Raw genomic sequence first — 19,027 nt, 5'->3', positions numbered from 1 at the left:
TTCGAATTATTTTATCAGTTGTATCTGTACCGTTGACTTGATTAGTTAAAATTATTTCCGATTAAGTTGAATTAAAATTAACACTAGGACTACCGGGATAGTCAAAATGAACAATACAATATTAATTTTATATATCTTTAACAGTACTACTTTTGGGAATTTATATAATTCTTTGTAAAACATTTCCATTTTTGTTTATTCAGTATCAATGTCATACTTTGATCATCAGTAACTCGAATATCAATAATCAATGATACAATAATGTAATATAATATGATAAACTTTTCTCGGTCAAGAAAATTCTAAACAAATTTCCGCAATGTTTTCTCCATCTTCACGCACAGTATGTGTAACGTGTAATATGTAGTTCAAATTTAACGATACGCAGTGAATAATTATAAACTCAGTCTTATTTTTAGGGTTTTCAAAATATCAAAAGAAAAAGTGACGAAATCGTTTATGTAATCTGATATTATAACATAAAATAAAACTGAAGATACAACAAACAGAAATTTTCTTCTTTCGAAGTCTGCAAGATATTAAATATTACACTTTCAAACTTGTGTTTTCTACTATGAAAAGATATAAACTCAATGTTAATTTTGTTACGTTTCCATTCAATATTTACTGAATTCCTCTTTATTTTTCATTACTCTTGTTTGCTATACCATGCACTAACTTATTCGAAGCTTCGTTTTCAGTATCCACCTACGCGAATTTTATTCTTCCTTTTTTTAAATTCAACGATATTTTTGATAGATGGTTTCTTCAAATCGTAAACTTTTCTTGCTAGAATTTAGCTCAGGGTCTCCATCGGGTTCGAATCGCCCAATGCTAGTCATGATAACAATTCTATTTCAAAATCTTGAAATTACATTTTTGTAACTGCTGTACAAATAAGAGCATCGTCTTGCCCAGACATTGTCTCTTTGTCTTCCATTTCAGTTACGAAAGGCAATAATTCCTGATGCAACATCCCTTCGTCATATCCTATAGCGTTCAATCTATCCTTTGCGAACACCTCTTCACTTAACATATTCACTCATAATCGATGGCTTTTTGAAAATGTCGAAGAAATAACACAGAAAATATATTTAAGTCTATAATTATTCACACAACACTATGAATATAGTACAACACTACGAATCCCTCCAGGTATGATCGGTGGTTTCTTGGAAATATTACAGAAATAATACAGAAAATGTGTCTATTATTATTCACACAACACTATGAATATAGCACAACACTATGAATATAGTACAACACTATGAATATAATGCAACACTGTGAATATAATGCAACACTGTGAATATAATGCAACACTGTGAATATAATGCAACACTGTGAATATAATACAACACTATGAATATAATGCAACACTGTGAATATAATGCAACACTGTGAGTATGATGCAACACTGTGAATATAATACAACACTATGAATATAATATAACGCTACGAATCCCTCATCATTCATCATACGCGTCATAAGTTCATCATTATCTTCTATTCTTTCTCCTTTCTGCGCGCACAGAATTACATACACATCATCGGAAAGCTACGCACCCCAACCAAAGAAAAAACTAAAGCTAGAGTATTAAATGTCCATTATTCAGACTTAATTAAATCGTTCCATCGAGTGTCGTCGCATAAGTGGAAGATGGAGGCGCATCAGATTGAAGTGGACGACGATCGTGGGGTGTGTACGTAGAGTTGGTTGGTTTCGGGAAGGGTGGATGCCACTTCCCGGATGTGGAGGAGGACAGATGGGGAAAAAAAAAAGGGAATGGAGTCGGTGTCGAGAAGGGCGTTACGAAGGGGGACACCGACGACGGTTGTCGGTACGTTGGTAAGGGTTGGACGGTACACGGGGGTGGCTGCGCCAATATTGACTCTTTCTGAAAACCGAGGACCTCGTGGTGACAAAGAGGGTGGCGCTACTTTACCGAGCCTTTTGTGCGCCTTCAACTGTGGGCATGGCGCCCTGCTACATCGTCCAGCTCGAATCATTTTAGTTTGCTGAAATTGTATTTTCTTCGAAAGAATAGTTCGAGTTAGATGTATCATATTTATCAATTCTATAATTCCTACTATTATGTTTTATTTTGAAAAAAACATAAACATGGCATAACAAAAAAACATGGCAGTTGTATCTACGAATTTTACAAGTTTAATCATTTAGCAATTACAATTATATTTCTTGCGGTAGCGTAGGGATATATGAATTTCATTTTACGATTCTTCCAGTACGATCGTTTTAACTTTATCCTCTTTTTAACTTCTCACTTAAATCAACCAACCTATTATCGTCTTTATCGCTCCGGCATATCTGGTCCGAAGGTTGCCGAAGAACTGAAAATGTTGCGAATTAATTCGTTTGTTGTATCAGAATGTATGTAACTGGGTCGTTGCAGATTAGTATAAGCGATGTTTTTACTCTATTCTTTGCTACAGTCAAACGTTAGTACTCGTTTTCTACGAATGTCTATTTTACCACGCATAAATGAATCCGCTTTGTCAGATTGTATTTTCGTTTTCATATCCTCGGAATTGAAACCAATTTCATAAACAATTAAGTGTATCGTATAGATGGATAGCCATGGTGTAAAATAATTCGGCGTAACGAAAGGACTAGAGAAAAGCAGACCGGAAAGGATGTCACATCGGAAGCTTTTGTCTGCGCGAAAATTTAAGAGCGTCAACGTGTTCACTTGTTTCGCCCATATTATTCCTTTCTTTTACCATGTACAACGGGTTAATGGCGCACGTATGCATGCATGGCGATCGAACGACAGAGCGAACGCTCGATTACGAGGTTCATGATTCATCCGGTCTCAGCGGGAGATGAGCGAGCGTTCGCGGGTATATAAGAAGAAAGAACAGGGCGAGGTCTTCGACTTTGATGGAAGTCGATCGGTATCGAAGCTCGACATCGACTTTGATGGAAATCGATCACGATCGTCGACGTGTCGAGAGTCGCGGTGTCGACCCACGCTACTGGCTGCGGCCAGCAGCCCAGACAGGCCTATAACAGGCGTGCGACGATTCATCAACGCTGTCCTTCGGCCATGTGGATCCAAAGTCTTTTAGGCTCCAGCCTTCTTACTTTTCCACGGAAAAGCATCTTGCTGCTGATTCTTTCCCGTTTTCCCTTTTTTCTTCTTTTCTTTTTTTTTTTTTTTTTTTTTTTTTGGAAATCTTAATTTGCCAATTCAATGATGCGTTAGTTAATTGAAAGTGATAATTTGAAGAGGCAAATTGATTATGTGGATCCAAAGTGGAGCTTCTAGAATCGAATCTTCGCTGATACCTTTTTTAAAGAAAAACATCTTGCTAGTGGTTCTGTATCGTATTTCTTTTTTTTTTTTTTTTTGGAAATCTTAATTTGCCAATTCAATGGCGCGTTAGTTAATTGGAAGTGATAATTTGAAGAGGCAAATCGATTATGCGAATCCAAAGTGGAGCTTCTAGAATCGAATCTTCGCTGATACCTTTTTTAAAGAAAAACATCTTGCTAGTGGTTCTGTATCGTATTTCTTTTTTTTTTTTTTTTTGGAAATCTTAATTTGCTAATTTAATGGCGCGTTAGTTAATTGGAAGTGATAATTTGAAGAGACAAATTGATTATGCGAATCCAAAGTGGAGCTTCTAGAATCGAATCTTCGCTGATACCTTTTTTAAAGAAAAACATCTTGCTAGTGGTTCTGTATCGTATTTCTTTTTTTTTTTTTTTTTTTTTTTTTTGGAAATCTTAATTTGCCAATTCAATGGTGCGTTAGTTAATTGAAAGTGATAATTTGAAGAGGCAAATTGATTATGTGGATCCAAAGTGGAGCTTCTAGAATCGAATCTTCGCTGATACCTTTTTTAAAGAAAAACATCTTGCTAGTGGTTCTGTATCGTATTTCTTTTTTTTTTTTTTTTTTTTTTGGAAATCTTAATTTGCCAATTCAATGGCGCGTTAGTTAATTGGAAGTGATAATTTGAAGAGGCAAATTGATTATGCGAATCCAACGTGGAGCTTCTAGAATCGAATCTTCGCTGATACCTTTTTTAAAGAAAAACATCTTGCTAGTGGTTCTGTATCGTATTTCTTTTTTTTTTTTTTTTTTTTTTTTTGGAAATCTTAATTTGTCATCTCGATGTTCTCTTAGTTCATTGAAAATGATAATTTGGAGAGGTAAATTAATTAGGTGGATCCGAAATGGTTTAGGATTAAGCTTTCGTGGATACTCTTTCGTAAGGCTAAATATCTCGTTTCTGGTTCTTTTGAGTATTTTGCATTCTGCTAATTACATAGCACGCGGTTCTTTAGTTAGTGAGAGGTGTTAGTTTGGAAAAGTACATTTATTTTACTGGATCGGTTTTCGATCGTTTTCATTATTCTTAACAAGCCATATGAAAACTAACTTATCGATTTGATGCTACAATACCTGGAACAAAAATAGTTACCTACTTAGGAATGCGCCTAGATTCTCGACTAACGTGGAAACAACATGTAACGCGGGAACAACACACGCGCAAAGAGATTGTCCAGATCAGGATCAAAAGGGAAAATTATGTATTGGTTGGCCGGCAAACGTGCAAAATTAAGCGCAGATAACAAACTTTTCATCTACAAAACGATCATCAAAACCCATTTGGGTGTACGGTATCGAGCTCTGTGGGGCATGGCTGCTAAAAGCCACGCCGCTAAATTAGAAGCTCTACAAGCTACGTATTGTGCTCAGGCAGGACCATGGTAAACGCGTGCCGTGGTATGTGCGAGATGACGCACTCCCTAAAGATCTGAATATCAGCTCAGTCGTTGAGGAAATTACACATTTGAGTGACAAATAGAAAACCAGATTAGACAATCGTTCTAACGACCTAGCCAAGGAACTGTACACAGTCGACCTATCTAGAAGACTCTACAGAAGACATCCTAACGACCTTCTCCTGTAATAATAAAGCAACTACGTTGCTCACAAATCTGCCACGCTTCAAATTGTTGTACGTACGGATGCTGTCTAAAGAGACGTAACACGTGCGCGTTATATTTTCAATTATCGGTAAGAAAGATTTCTGTGGAATGTGTCAATAGGACAAATTGCAAGGTTCATTGGAATAGAGAAAAGATCTTATCGATTTATGATAATCTTCGTTCACGCATAAAATTACGTAATTTACGATACGTAAACGAAAGAAAGGAGAATGGACGGTAACGTACGTTTCTAATCGCATTCTTCACACATTGCCGACGGGAAGCACTATTTTGCGTCTTATTTATCATAATATGTTAACTACCGTAAAATAAAACAGTAAAAAGAAAAAGCAATAGATGCTACAGACAAAATGTAATGAATATAACGTTATATGCTTCAATAATAGGGAACCGTTATCAATATTTAAAAAGCTTTTTGAGAACATTTTATTTAATAATGAGGCAGCGAAAAATCGGTTTGTTGAATATAGCGCGGATAGTTGTGCAGATGTGTCGTCAGACGTACCAAGCGATGCCGAAAGTGGAAATAATATTAGTAATGGTGGCAGTGAAGTTGATTTTACTAGGAATAGAAGCGCTCGTCCCTTGCGAATGTTGCAGCCGGTTAACGAAAAACATGACGAAGACCTTTCTGTATCTTACATATTTACAATGTGTCTAGATTTAACATATAACATAGATTTATGTCATTGTTATTAAATATTACACTTGTTAAATGCCGTACACTATTTTGAATCTCTTTAGTCGTTTATTAAATCACTGAAAAAGTACGTGGGAATTCAGACTACACGCTTATCGCAGAGCATCTTATCAGAGCGTGTTGAATGTGTTAGAAAGAAATCCTATCGGAACGGATCTATCGATTCAAGAAATAATACACGCACAGGAAATAAAAAGGGAAACAAAGAAAAGTACAAAATGTAGGGGACAATAGCGGCCGGAAGTGGATGGTAGCAGTTGCCGAGAAGAGAGGAAGGAGGGTTTCGCTGCGCAAATAAAGATGCGTTCAGGTCAAGCGGCGGGTAGACACTCGTTGAAATCGTTCTCGCGATGCCGACGTCCCCGAAATAGCTACGAATACTGCCCGCGTACCATTGCCTGGTTTACGGTTACAGCATGCACGGTGCCTGGGCAACGCGCTCTGCGTATCTGAAACCAGAGATCCCATCTCGTCACCGTGTCTCTCGTACGCGCAACGACATTCACGGAACCGTTGCACGAAAAAGGCGACTTGGAAGTCGCACGCGCTGTAATTCCGCACTCACGGGTTCCGAATTCTCATTTTTCATTGCCACTCGGTCGCGCTCCCGTGGTCCCGTTTGCGAATCCTGTTTTCACGCCAACGGCACTCAACGGCGTTAGTTTTAAAAGGAGAGAGGGAGAATGGGGCATCTGGGAATTCTGAGAATCTGCGGCGGCAGCAGATGAAATATTAGGATAATTAGTTTGACGAGCACCGTATAGGAAATTAGGAAAGGTGAACATTTTTAAGGAAATAGGGGATATGGTATTGTTCCTTTTTTATTTTTATTTATTAAATTAGTTGATTTTATTTATTTTGTTATTAGCTTTATTGGTTAGATTAGTATTTGATGTGTCAATAGGAGAGATATAGGAGTTTGTGGAATGGTAGAAAGAACAGGACGTTTTGGATTTTGAGATTTGTCTGAGAAATTAGGAAACTTGGAAATTTAAATAGCGTTACTTAAATTGGCTTTTATGTGTTTGAATACCGTGACGAGGAATCTGGAAAAGTGACCATTTTTAGGGAAATGGAGAATATTGGGATTATGCATATTTGATGTTGGAGGGGAGAGAAGAATTTGTGGAATAATAGAGAGATAGATTTAAGGAGAGACGATTAGAAATGATGAGGATAGAGATGATTTTGATTTTGAAAACTTGTTCCAGAAATTAGAAGTTGTGGACGTTTTTGACAAATTAAATATCCCTAATTGATTTGGAAGGGAAACTGAAATATTAGGATAATGTGTTTGATGAATATTTGTAAGGAATTTGGAAAAGTGAACATTTTTAAAGAAATAGGGGATATGGTATTGTTCCTTTTTTATTTTTATTTATTAAATTAGTTGATTTTATTTATTTTGTTATTAGCTTTATTGGTTAGATTAGTATTTGATGTGTCAATAGGAGAGATATAGGAGTTTGTGGAATGGTAGAAAGAACAGGACGTTTTGGATTTTGAGATTTGTCTGAGAAATTAGAAAACTTGGAAATTTAAATAGCGTTACTTAAATTGGGTTTTATATGTTTGAATACTGTGACGAGGAATCTGGAAAAGTGACCATTTTTAGGGAAATAGAGAATATTGGGATTATGCATATTTGATGTTGGAGGGGAGAGAAGAATTTGTGGAATAATAGAGAGATAGATTTAAGGAGAGACGATTAGAAATGATGAGGATAGAGATGATTTTGATTTCGAAAACTTGTTCCAGAAATTAGAAGTTGTGGACGTTTTTGGCAAATTAAATATCCCTAATTGATTTGGAAGGGAAACTGAAATATTAGGATAATGTGTTTGATGAATATTTGTAAGGAATTTGGAAAAGTGAACATTTTTAAGGAAATTGAGGATATTGGGATTATATGTACATATTTGAGATTGAAATAGGAGGGATGGGAATTTGTGAAATGACAGCAAAATAAAACGATTTGCGATTCTGCGATTTATTCAAAATCTGAGTTTTGATTTGTTCGAAGAATAAGAAAACAGAAATTTTCAGGAATTTAAATATTATTAATCGATTTTAAAATTAACATTTACTATTAGATGCGACATTTACTGCACCTAAATGACATTGAAATTCTTCAAAGAAATTCTGCTTAACCTTTTACGTGACCAATCGAAGACTGTGACAAGGTGGTGTGATTCGCTTATGTCACGTTGTTCTAAGAAAGATAAGAATGACAAAGGAAATAGACGAGAAAGAAAGATTGACGCGTCATAGGTATCCTGCATTTCTTGCTTCAAGCTAAATCACACGCAACATTAAACATATTGAAACATTCGTTTCTCACTATCGTTTATGCCCATTCTCCTACTTGATAAAATTCTATCTTTTATTTATAAATAAAAATTCCGAAAAAAAACGTTTCATGGAACAATTTTGCAAATTTTTAATCGTCGCCTCCGTATTAAACAATCACGATGATCCATTAAATTTTTTATTTAATCCGTTAATTCGAAAACTCAAAGAAACCTGAAACACTCGCGCGACGAAACATCAGAAATAAACTTCACCTAAATTCTAAACTCTGTACCATTAATCTCTCGAAAATCGGAAATACAAAGCGAACGATGCAAGCTTCATTTATAATTCACGCCGGCCAATTCAACACGGGTACAACTTCAAAGAGCAGAAACTGCCGGTGTTGAAAATCTCGTGGCCACCACTGAATCATCTTTTGGAACGAAAATTTCGAACGATACGTAAGAAACATCCGGGCAAACCGAATTCCGATGCGTGTTGCACCTCGACGTCTCTCGTGTTCCATTCATTCGTTTCCCTCGCTACCGTTTCGTGTAGATTCTGTCGCGAGAAGAACGTCGCGCGTATAAATAGCCCGCGTTTTCACGTTTACGCGTCTATTCCTGGCTGACGAATTCGCGTTCTTGCCTAGCGGTGATTTCTCATTCAGATTTCCGATCTGGCTCGTTACACGTGAAAAATCGTCGTCTGATTGTTTCTGACTACGTTTCGCCAATGATAGATAGCTTAATCCGCGGATTCAGGTTTCATAAGGTTTGAAAAATGCACGAGTTAAAGGTGAAAATAAATAATTACAATAATTTAACGGTGATAGAACGACGAATAGTTTAAATTAGCCTCGATAAACGATCAATTTTAATAATTGCGTGTAATTAATGTACGTAGTAAGATTTAATAAGTACCGAGAGCAATGGCGGTAATTTTGAAATGCATTGGACCGCCTGGAAAGTTCGTTTCGATTTTCAAGAAATTTGGTCATGAAAGATCATATCGAGAGGTTTTTCGCTGGAAAATCCGAGAGATTCTGGAAGGAGGGGATATTCAAGTTACGTGAAAGATGGAAAAAGTTTATGGAAAAAAAATGGCACCTGTATAATTCGATAAATGTATATCGACAACGAATCAAGTTGTTATTCTCGTTAACAAGAATATTTAATATAGTTAATATTATACAGGGTGATTCTAGGCGAAAAAAGAAGTCGAAAATATAGAATAACAATTTTTCGTTCGAGGCTTTGTTTTCGAGAAAATCGACTTTGAATTTCCGCTCGGTACGCGTGCACTTTATCACGTCTCGTTACAACGGATCTCACTGCAGATCGTTGTCTCGATGGAAAAATTAAAAAAAAAATTTTTATTCTATATTTTCGACTTCTTTTTTCGCGTAGAATCGCCCCCTTTCCGCTTGTACCACCAGTTACCAACCACCCTGTATATCGTAGAATCTATTTTAAAGAAATTTCCTATGATACACGTATATTAAATTTTCATAAATCTACCGTAAAATTGTCATAGCTTTGTCCGATCATTATCGTCAGACTACAATTATAAATATATTACAAATATTTCTCTTTTAATTCTGATATTTTAGTCCAATTGAACTGTAGTTTGATATTAGTCGAGACTTTGTTTCGTATACAGGGTGGTTGGTAATTGGTGGTACAAGCGGAAAGGGGGTGATTCTAGGCGAAAAAAGAAGTCGAAAATATAGAATAACAATTTTTCGTTCGAGGCTTTGTTTTCGAGAAAATCGACTTTGAATTTCCGCTCGGTACGCGTGCACTTTATCACGTCTCGTTATAACGGATCTCACTGCAGATCGTTGTCTCGATGGAAAAATTAAAAAAAAAATTTTTATTCTATATTTTCGACTTCTTTTTTCGCGTAGAATCACCCCCTTTCCACTTGTCCCACCAGTTACCAACCACCCTGTATATTCGTATTAATTTTGTCGATTAGTTTGGGGTTAGGTTGGGGTTAATTTACTAGTTCGATAGTTCTTAATAATCTATTGTTGCAGAGTCTCTACTATCTATGGCTTTTTATTCACTTTTAAAAAATTGGAAATTATTCAATTTTAATTTACCAGAATACCCGATAAACATTTTATTTAACACAATTTAATATAAAGCTTAATTCATTAGAATGTCCGATATTTCAATTTTCTAGAAACGATCGTATGATGGTTTATCGATTCGGTCTCTGTGTGATAGAATTTCAGAAAGTAACGCTATACGGCCTCAGTCTATATTGTATTAAATATGGTTGCTCATCTGATGCAACACACGGCTGTATTATGTATGGCACGTCGTTAAAATCAAAGGAATAGTCACGTCACAGTCGCCATTGCGTTTCTTCGCTGACGAATAGTTTTAGGGACTGGCTTATGCGACACAGCCGTCGCAGAATCGAGAGAATACGACCTTAGCGTCAATCAGTCGGCCGTATTTTCTGCGTGGACGTCGTTACAGTTAGAGCTGTTGATTCGTAGAGAATCATTGACTCGAAATAGCCTCTATTGCTCGTTTTAACATAGGCAAAATCGTGACGCAACGTAATGGTGGAGTTGACGATGGCTCGATTTGTTTCTACGAAAATATCGCGATGGAATTTGCGGAATTTTAAATTACGATCCAGCGAAAAACAAGCGTGGACAGACCGTGCTACGAAATTTGTTGCTAGTTGCAAAATATAATTTGCTGATGTTTCTTTGTTCATTATCTATATCGAAATTTCTCGATAATTTTAGGGGAACTTTGATTTACGATTTAGCGCAGAATCAGATGGAAATACATTGTCGTGGCACGAAATTTGTTTGCAGTTGCAAAATAGAATTTAGTATTCGTATATTTTGACGTTTATAGGTACACCTTTTGACAACTTTCCATGAATCGTTCCAATGTAATGTTATCGGAAAATCATCGACGAGACGATTACGATCTATCCCGATGTGTTCCATTTATTTCTGCAAAGTAGAACAAACCACCGAACTTTATACGACCGATTATTATATCGAAGTAGAAATAGAATTGCTATCGCGATGAGATCTGGGAAATTGTGATTTACGATCTTGTGGAAATGCTGCTGCAGATACATTGTGGCAGAAAATTTGTTTTTAGTTGCAAGATATAATTTATCGTGAATGATTTTGCATGTAAATCTTCTGATAAGCCTCCGTAACTCGTCCTCGAGTGAGGATACGCTGTTACAAAAATATGATCGATGAGGTGATTTTCATTTGTTTCTGGAAAATAAAACGGGTTACTGAACATTATATGACAGATTACTGTATCAGATGTATGTGAAAGTAGAATTGTTCGAAATATCGTAGATAAATTATTTCGCTATTAAGAAACAGGACGCCTGTTTGTCGACACGTATGAATCAGTGAATAAGGAATGTTTGGCGTTGTACGTGCCATACTACTCGATAAAGTTCAAACGTTTATCTGGCAATTTATTGGGTAGTCCCTGCAACACTTAGGGACTTTATGTAACGTGAATTTATCGAACGCAGTAAATTGTATTTTATGGATGGCGATGAGATACTCTGGCAGTTCGGCCTTCGGGAAATATCCTGCGAAGTAGGTGGCGCAACTGATATCCTACGAAGTAGGTGGCGCAACTGATATCCTGCGAAGTAGGTGGCGCAACTGATATCCTGTGATTTAAATATCTATAAGGTGTAAGCCCTGAATTCTGAATTTCGTTGGCCGTGCATTTGTTTGTATTTTCAATTCCACGAACCAAGTCATCCGTTAAAATGATTTTCTTATTTACGAAAAAATCCGCATATGTGTTAGACTATTGTATTTGTCATTTGTGTTAGACTATGTACTTATTTATCGTGTCGCTAATTTTTTAGTATCTTCCTAATAGACAATTCCATGCGATGGAAAAGCCACTATTACGCTATATATGTACACCAAAATCCATTCTCCAAGAATGTCACCATCTTCTCCAACATCGAAGCTCGATGCCTCATCCGAACAGAAATTTCCAAAGGTCCGCTCTCGAAAACTATCTCCTCTAACGAACGAGCAATCTTCTCTTTTTCCATCCCCGACAGAGACAATCGGAAGGTAAATTTCCTTAGGTCAGAAGAGAAAAGCATCGCGCACGTCGTGGGGCACTGTCGTGTTCGAATTGTAGAGTAAGGTCGTCGAAGAATACATTCTTGATTCGAGCTATCAAACCGCACAAAGGATGCGTTTGAAAAAGCGAGGAAAGGACGAGCGTTTGATACGGCGAAGCGTTTTGCGGGGAGAGGAGACGGGATGAAGGGGAACGGTCGGATTCGACCCCTTTTTCGCCGAAGAGAGAGGCGAAAGGGGGCGGCCATGTTGGGTTGCCTCAGCCATTTTCGGGCACACGCGGACAAAAAAGGCGGGTTAGGGCCCCTTCTCGGTGAAAAACCGCTTCTAAAGAAGGACCACGTCAAATCTGACAGGCGGAGGGAAGAAGGGGCCACATATGGCCACGTAAGGGCCAAAAAGGGCCCGCCTCGTCGCGTACACGTCGTCCCTGCTGCCGTTTGAAAAAGAACAATCCTCTCAGTTCTCTCCCTTTCTCTGTGTAGTCGAGGGCGCGTGTTTCTTCTTCTGCTTCTTCTTCTTCTTCTTCCTCGTGCTCTTCTTCTTCTTCTTTTCCTCCTCCTCCTCCTCCTCCTCCTCCTTTCTCTCCCTTCCCTCGATGAGCCCCCCTCGTTTTCTTCTGTCGACTCTCTTCAGGCGACAGAGGGGGCATTCATTCATGCACGCATTCCCAGAATGCACTGTGTATGCCCGCCTCGCGTACATGTGTTTTGGAAGCTTTGAGGTTATGATCAAGCGGGGCGTGGTGAGAATAATAAAGTTCTGACGTATAAGGAAAGAAATGGACGGTAACGTGTTAGAGAAATATATCTTGTTTGAGATGCAAGATAGAATGTCAGTTAGCCAAAAATGTTGCGAAGTCAGAATATGAATCGAAATAACCGCTACGGAGAGCAACGAAAATAACTAAAAAAATTTCAAAGAAAATGAAAGCTACGTTTCTGTAGAATTTTTAGGGCAATCGTTTAAAAGGCAATATTTTCAAAAATCACGCGGATATCGTTTAAATAAAAATTGCGAGGCAAGCGTATTCTTAGATGTGGCGAGAAAAAGACAAAGGAAAGAGAAAAACAAGAAGAACGTTGGCTAAGCTGCCCAGAAACCAAAGTAACGTAACGAACAATGAAGTTCAAATGTAGCGTGCAATAGCGGCTAGCCGTCTCTAATAGAAAAGCTTGCCAGTCTCTCTATTACTCCGTTCTGTGTTTCTCTCTTCTCGATCTACCAATCCGTTCTGGATCGTTTGCATTTTACTGCGTTGTCGGACAGAACAGAAACACGGAGAGTCAGATCTAATCCAAGCCTAGGCTCGTCTTGTTGTGCAACTAGTCGGACACGCGATGCAAATTCAAGGAAATCGTTCGACAATCCAACATGCAATTTCCTGCGTCGATAACACGCGTTTCCGGATCTCGTTCGAATTCGTCATGGCTGCTAAAATTTTTCTCCTTTCTCCAATCCCCTCGACAAGGTTGACTTATCGTGAATTATCTAGCACGTTCTCGTAAATCAAGTTTTAAGTTTCGCCGTATATTATCGATTTATGCCGAACCGGATAAATGAGCTTTATTTCGTGGTTTTTTTTTATTTCTTCAGTCTGCTTTGGACAACACTATTCTTGTTGTAAGTGATCTTTCACGCGTTACCGCTTCTACATTTTTTTTTTTTTTATAATTATAAGATTTCTTGCTGAAAGTATTATTAGTATAATTTCAAATAATTTATCAGTCGCTATATGTATGTAATTACGTTATGTATACGTTTTTGATTATATTATACTCCCTTGGTTGAAATGTGCTAGCTACTATTTTTTCATTTTTCAAGTTAATGTTGAAATATTTGAAGTTGCTCGTGTTTTATATTATCATCGTTATTTTTATATCAAGTTATGTAGGCTATATATTATACAAGTAAATAATGATTACATATTTATAATTGAATGAAGAAAAACAAAGATGATATAAGAAAAATGATGAAACCACGATTTTCTTCAATTTCGAAATGATGATTTATATAGTATTTAGTAGATCAAACAAATCTGTGCCATAATAATTCGTATAAATATCCAAAATGTAATAATCAACACTGTGAGCAATCGTAAGTTAGTTTCAAGAAATTGCACAACTGAACTGTCCACGCGTCATCTTTATCAAACCTCTCCTCCTCTGGATCTTTTTCCTTATACCGCAGTCTGTTTTTTTGAATTCTTCACTAAAGAACTGAAATCGTTCGTTGTGTTTCGGTTGAATACGTTCGACGTCTGTATCCGTCATATTTTTTCCTCGTTTTCGTTTCGTGGTAGCATCCCAACAACGGAAGCGTTTTCGTGTGACGTACTGTACGTGTACAACGGTACACGCAGACGTTCCCTTAAACGGTATCGAGTTACTCGTCAGCTTGGAACACAACTTATGTAAGTATATACGTCAAGAAGTTTCGATCTTCGTGGTGTGCTGTCCACCTCCTCTGCCCGTGTGTCTGCTGCTCGTACTAAGTTTCACCTTGCAAAGAGAGAAACACCGCGTTCTCCCATTTTTTTCTATGTCGGATCAGAATGCAGATCAAGGAAACTGGGGAATAGAATTGTTTTGCAATCAGTAGAGTGAAAGAATAATAGGATCTAGGCGGAGATTTGTTTCATCTGATTCTTAGAATTCTGATTTTTAGGATCGCTTTGTCGAGTATTGGAATTAGTCCACTTTTATTTTGAATGCCTGGCTTTATATCATAACACGATAATAAATGGATAAGACATTCGAGTGATAAATGAATTCTTGTAATAAGAAATACATGACTTCTATGAGAAGCTTTGAGGATGATGATAAACGAGAGGATAGTGACTCGTAAATAGCAATAACATTTTGACGTTAGAAGTTTCATGAAATTCTGAGATACAATTGTCTCCCCGATGCCAACTATTTCGCTACGAAATCGAGTCGCGAATCGCAAACGATGAAGAGCCTATAAAGAATTCTTAACGATACTGTGTTGTGCTATTTCACGTCCTATATTTCCAGTTAAGAAAAGATGCGAAACGTAGCGCTATATCATTTTCAATAGACATCTCGACTCTTGTGATTCAAATAGGTGCCATGGGTATGCGCGTGGACGTACTGCGCATGTCTACCGGAACTAATGTGCCGCCATTTTTATTTACGCACGTAACTCAGCGTAGCTTGACTACGAAGTTTATCGTACATTATTAACCAGGAATTTACGAGGGTCATAAGTTTATAGTAAACGATTGTATATAGTTAGAGAAGGATATAAATAGGAATCCAGTCATTTTAACAGATTATAGAATATATAGTGTAAATAGATGCAACACGTTACGCACGAATCGCAATCCCGATATTATTTACTCCCTTGCAGTGCTATAATTTAGCAGAATGGATATAACCAGTGACTAAATTCGTATTTATGGCGAACCTAATTTATATATGCGTTTTTGCATCTTTAAATTTCCTATAAACATTCACAGCCTATATTTACTTGTTACACACTTACTACTTACAAACTAATGCTTGTATGAAGCATATAATATCTTTAAATTATAGCTTACAGAAGCGATACAATAATTCTAAAATATAAATAGAATTCTAGAATAACGGATAAATAATAACAATGAAAGAAATGTTTCTTTACTTATGTTTATAAAAATTTGAATTTCTTTAAAGATCCACAATCTAGTAATAAACTACTTGCTCAATAGTATGCGCATGCGCATTAGGAAAATAACAGAGCGTCGCTGTGTATCCTCCATACATAAAATTTACGATTGGATGTTAGTCGTCGTTGTTCTTTGATCGTACATACTAAAGTTTGGCATGAAAACGTAGAATTTCTGGCAGGCGGTGTGGAAGCAGCAAATTCTTCCGTACGATTCCAATGTGGAAACAAGCCGATCAGTCGGAGATAAAGCGCCATTCATTTCCCCGCGAATTTCGATGCGACCGCCACCTATGCAGAGGTCGATAACTCTTCTGCTCGGAATCCGCCGGCTATTCGTCTTTCGTTTGGTTACCCCTGCGTTACAACTGCTACATTCGTAATTATCGCGTCGTTAATCTTGTTGGACACGCGGGGGATTTTCAATGACTTTGAATTAGTATGTTCAATCGAAGAGACAAGTCGGAGAAGCCGAACATTCTTCCCAGTATCAATTGAGATTAATCGCTACACTTCTTGCGTCTACTAAATTTTGTCAAATGAAGTTAATTTTGATTGAAGCTTGTAAAACAGGCTTCTAGTTGTTTCAATGACTGATTCGGAAGTACGGTGATTTATATGGAAATTTTTGCATATATTCAAATTTTACGTGTAATACGATTCTTTATCGGAACAAAGAATCCTGTCTTGACTGCGTCATAAGTTAGAAATTGTACGCGTTTTAAATTGAAATTATTTAAGAAATATCGAATAATTATAGATAGCGAAGTGCAATGTACATTTTACTTTTGCATCGGATCTCATCAGAACTGCAGCACCATTTTGTGCACTATTGCATCACCGATTATTTCGTATCTGTTATTTATTCTGTGCTTAATTAAGTATGAGTAAATACGCTATTCGATAATCAAGTACTTTGTGCATTGTTTAGTTTATATTTAATTAAGTACAGTAGTAGATACACTATTGTATAATCAAGTATTTTGTGCATTATTTACCTTATACCTATACTATTGGGTATAAGGTACCCAATTAATTACAAAGTAATTAAGTACAAAGACATAGACAGTTACTTAGAGTTGTCTTCAATGAAAAGGTCGATAAATCAGAGGATTCGCATAGCAAGACGAAAAAAAGGGATTAAATCGTGGTCATAAATCTAGAGATAAATAGCCTCTAGGCGTCTATCTAGACTCTCCATCTCGCTCATGATCGATTTGCATATTTTTCAATAAAATAAAGGACGCTCGGTGGGTGTTCCGTCGCAGTATCTTTGCCCAGATTAAATCTGTTTCACGCGATAGAATCGATCAACCGATCATTGACATGATCATTAACCAAGATTCTCGGCTGTGGTACAAAACTTTTGTCCGAGTTCCGCCATCGACATACTTCTTCCTCGTGCCTCCCTGAAACAAGTTGAAGAATAGGAGTTGAAGACAAGCAGATATATCCATTCACTTGTGTAACACGTTCCTCATAGAACGAAGAAGACTACCGAGTGGCAGGTTCAACGTAATCCGGATTAAGGAATTCTGAAACACCGAAAGCGTTTTAACGCTTCGGTCCTCTTATTCAGGTGAGGACTTCTGAGTTTACCTCTACCGATGTTATCGCTCTGTCACCCATTCAACGATCCCAAATTATCGATCAATCAGTGGTATTAACTTCGAAATAGGAGTGCGGAGATTTAACTATAATCGATTAGCCGCTTCTCTGTTGTGGTTTTTGATTCGAATCTATTGGAACTTCGTAGTTTATAGCAGTTTGTATATTTCTCTATGTATTGAATATGTACGAGAGAAATTCAAATTATGTAATTGGAACAAAATTCGAGGCTTAAAACTTTTGAAAATCTTGATAGGTTTTCAGTCTTGGATGCCTCGATAACGATCCAGATTCCAAGCGACTCGGAAGTGTTTCAGATCTTATCGCTATACACACTCGCGTTAAAGCAAAACCGTGAAGGTTATTTTCGTATCCTTAAAAAGATACAGATACTATAGAAACTATATATAACCGTCAACAACCCATGGTGAATATTTCCTTAAAATTACACGATCGGTAAAATCGCCATGAAGAGCATGGGGTGAGAGTGGCAGGTAAAGAGAAACAAAAGGTAGACGCGGTTAGCTTGACCACGGAGGAGGAAGCAAGAGCAAAGAAAGAGGCGAGCAAAGTTTGTAAACAGAGGCGGTGTGTACACGGTAGGCTGCATCCCCATTATTTTAGGCCGAAGAAATTCTTTCCTATCTGCTTATGGAATCAGCTGCCGGTGAAGTCCCTTCTTCTCTTCGGCGCTTACTCGACGCGCTCACCTGCCGAGCGGACTGGATCTAGAGACCAGAGAAACTGTGAGAGCAGTAACAGGCTTCTTCCCTTGGCGTGCTTGGGAAAATTCTCTCTCTGCCTGCCGACAAGCTGACCAGCCGATTTTCAATTTGCTCTCTCTACATCCATGGAGATTCATCTGCGATGGAAAGCTTGCCTTCCTGCCTTTTCGACTGCATGCAGAGTAAATCCTGAAGTAGCCTTCTCTGTTCGCTAGTCTTCTCCGTTCGAAGGATCTCCCCTCCTGAGATAATAACGCGCCCATCTAATTCTGGATCTCACGAAAGTTAGGCTTTTGTAGTGGGATTTATGGCGCCAGATAATTCTGCGAATAATTAGTATGTAACGAGAGAGGTATTATTTTTGGTTGAAGTTCTTGTATTTTATTTCAATGTTTAATTGATATCATTGGTAACCGTGAATGTGTAGATTACTTAATTTTGGTGTACTTAATAAGTTAATGTAATTAAGATCGGTGACGCTACATGCAAATAAGATACTTATCTGAAGTTACTGAAAGATAATATGTCTTATTAATTATTGAAAGACGCAGCTGACTACTAATAAAAATGACTTTTGCAACTAGTAGCCGGTCGTCATAGCGTTAAAATATAAAAATAGAGTGAAAGCGAAGGTCAGTTGTAGGTTAAACGTTTCTTCCGATATAGGTACACAATTTAGTTCTCGACTCGAGTAGTAATTGAACTGTATGAACATGAACAGCAGGCGTTATGTCCGTTAGCTAGAGATTGTTCCCCTTTTTCTTTGTTTTTCACAACACGGTCTAATAATATTGTCTCGCGTTTCTAACGCGACGGCGAGCGCAATCGGATCGCATCTCTGACCAGAATAGAAGCCGAAATCTCAGATCTCTTGGCTCGGCTTTTAGTCGGCTTTCCACTGGTCACCTCGTGTCTTTTGCTCTTTCTATTCATTT

General features: G+C 37.5%; 1 protein-coding gene across 3 annotated transcripts in view; it reads left to right on the top strand.

Annotated features, from left to right (window-relative positions):
- Positions 1-19,027, top strand: part of LOC126872005 (homeobox protein SIX1-like) — a 62,184-nt gene that overhangs the window by 24,052 nt on the left and 19,105 nt on the right. The window lies entirely within an intron of this gene.

Source organism: Bombus huntii, chromosome 12 (assembly GCF_024542735.1).
Source record: "Bombus huntii isolate Logan2020A chromosome 12, iyBomHunt1.1, whole genome shotgun sequence".
NCBI lineage: Eukaryota > Metazoa > Arthropoda > Insecta > Hymenoptera > Apidae > Bombus > Bombus huntii.
The sequence above is the reverse complement of the archived record's forward strand: the minus strand, read 5'-3'. Positions and strand labels throughout refer to the sequence as shown.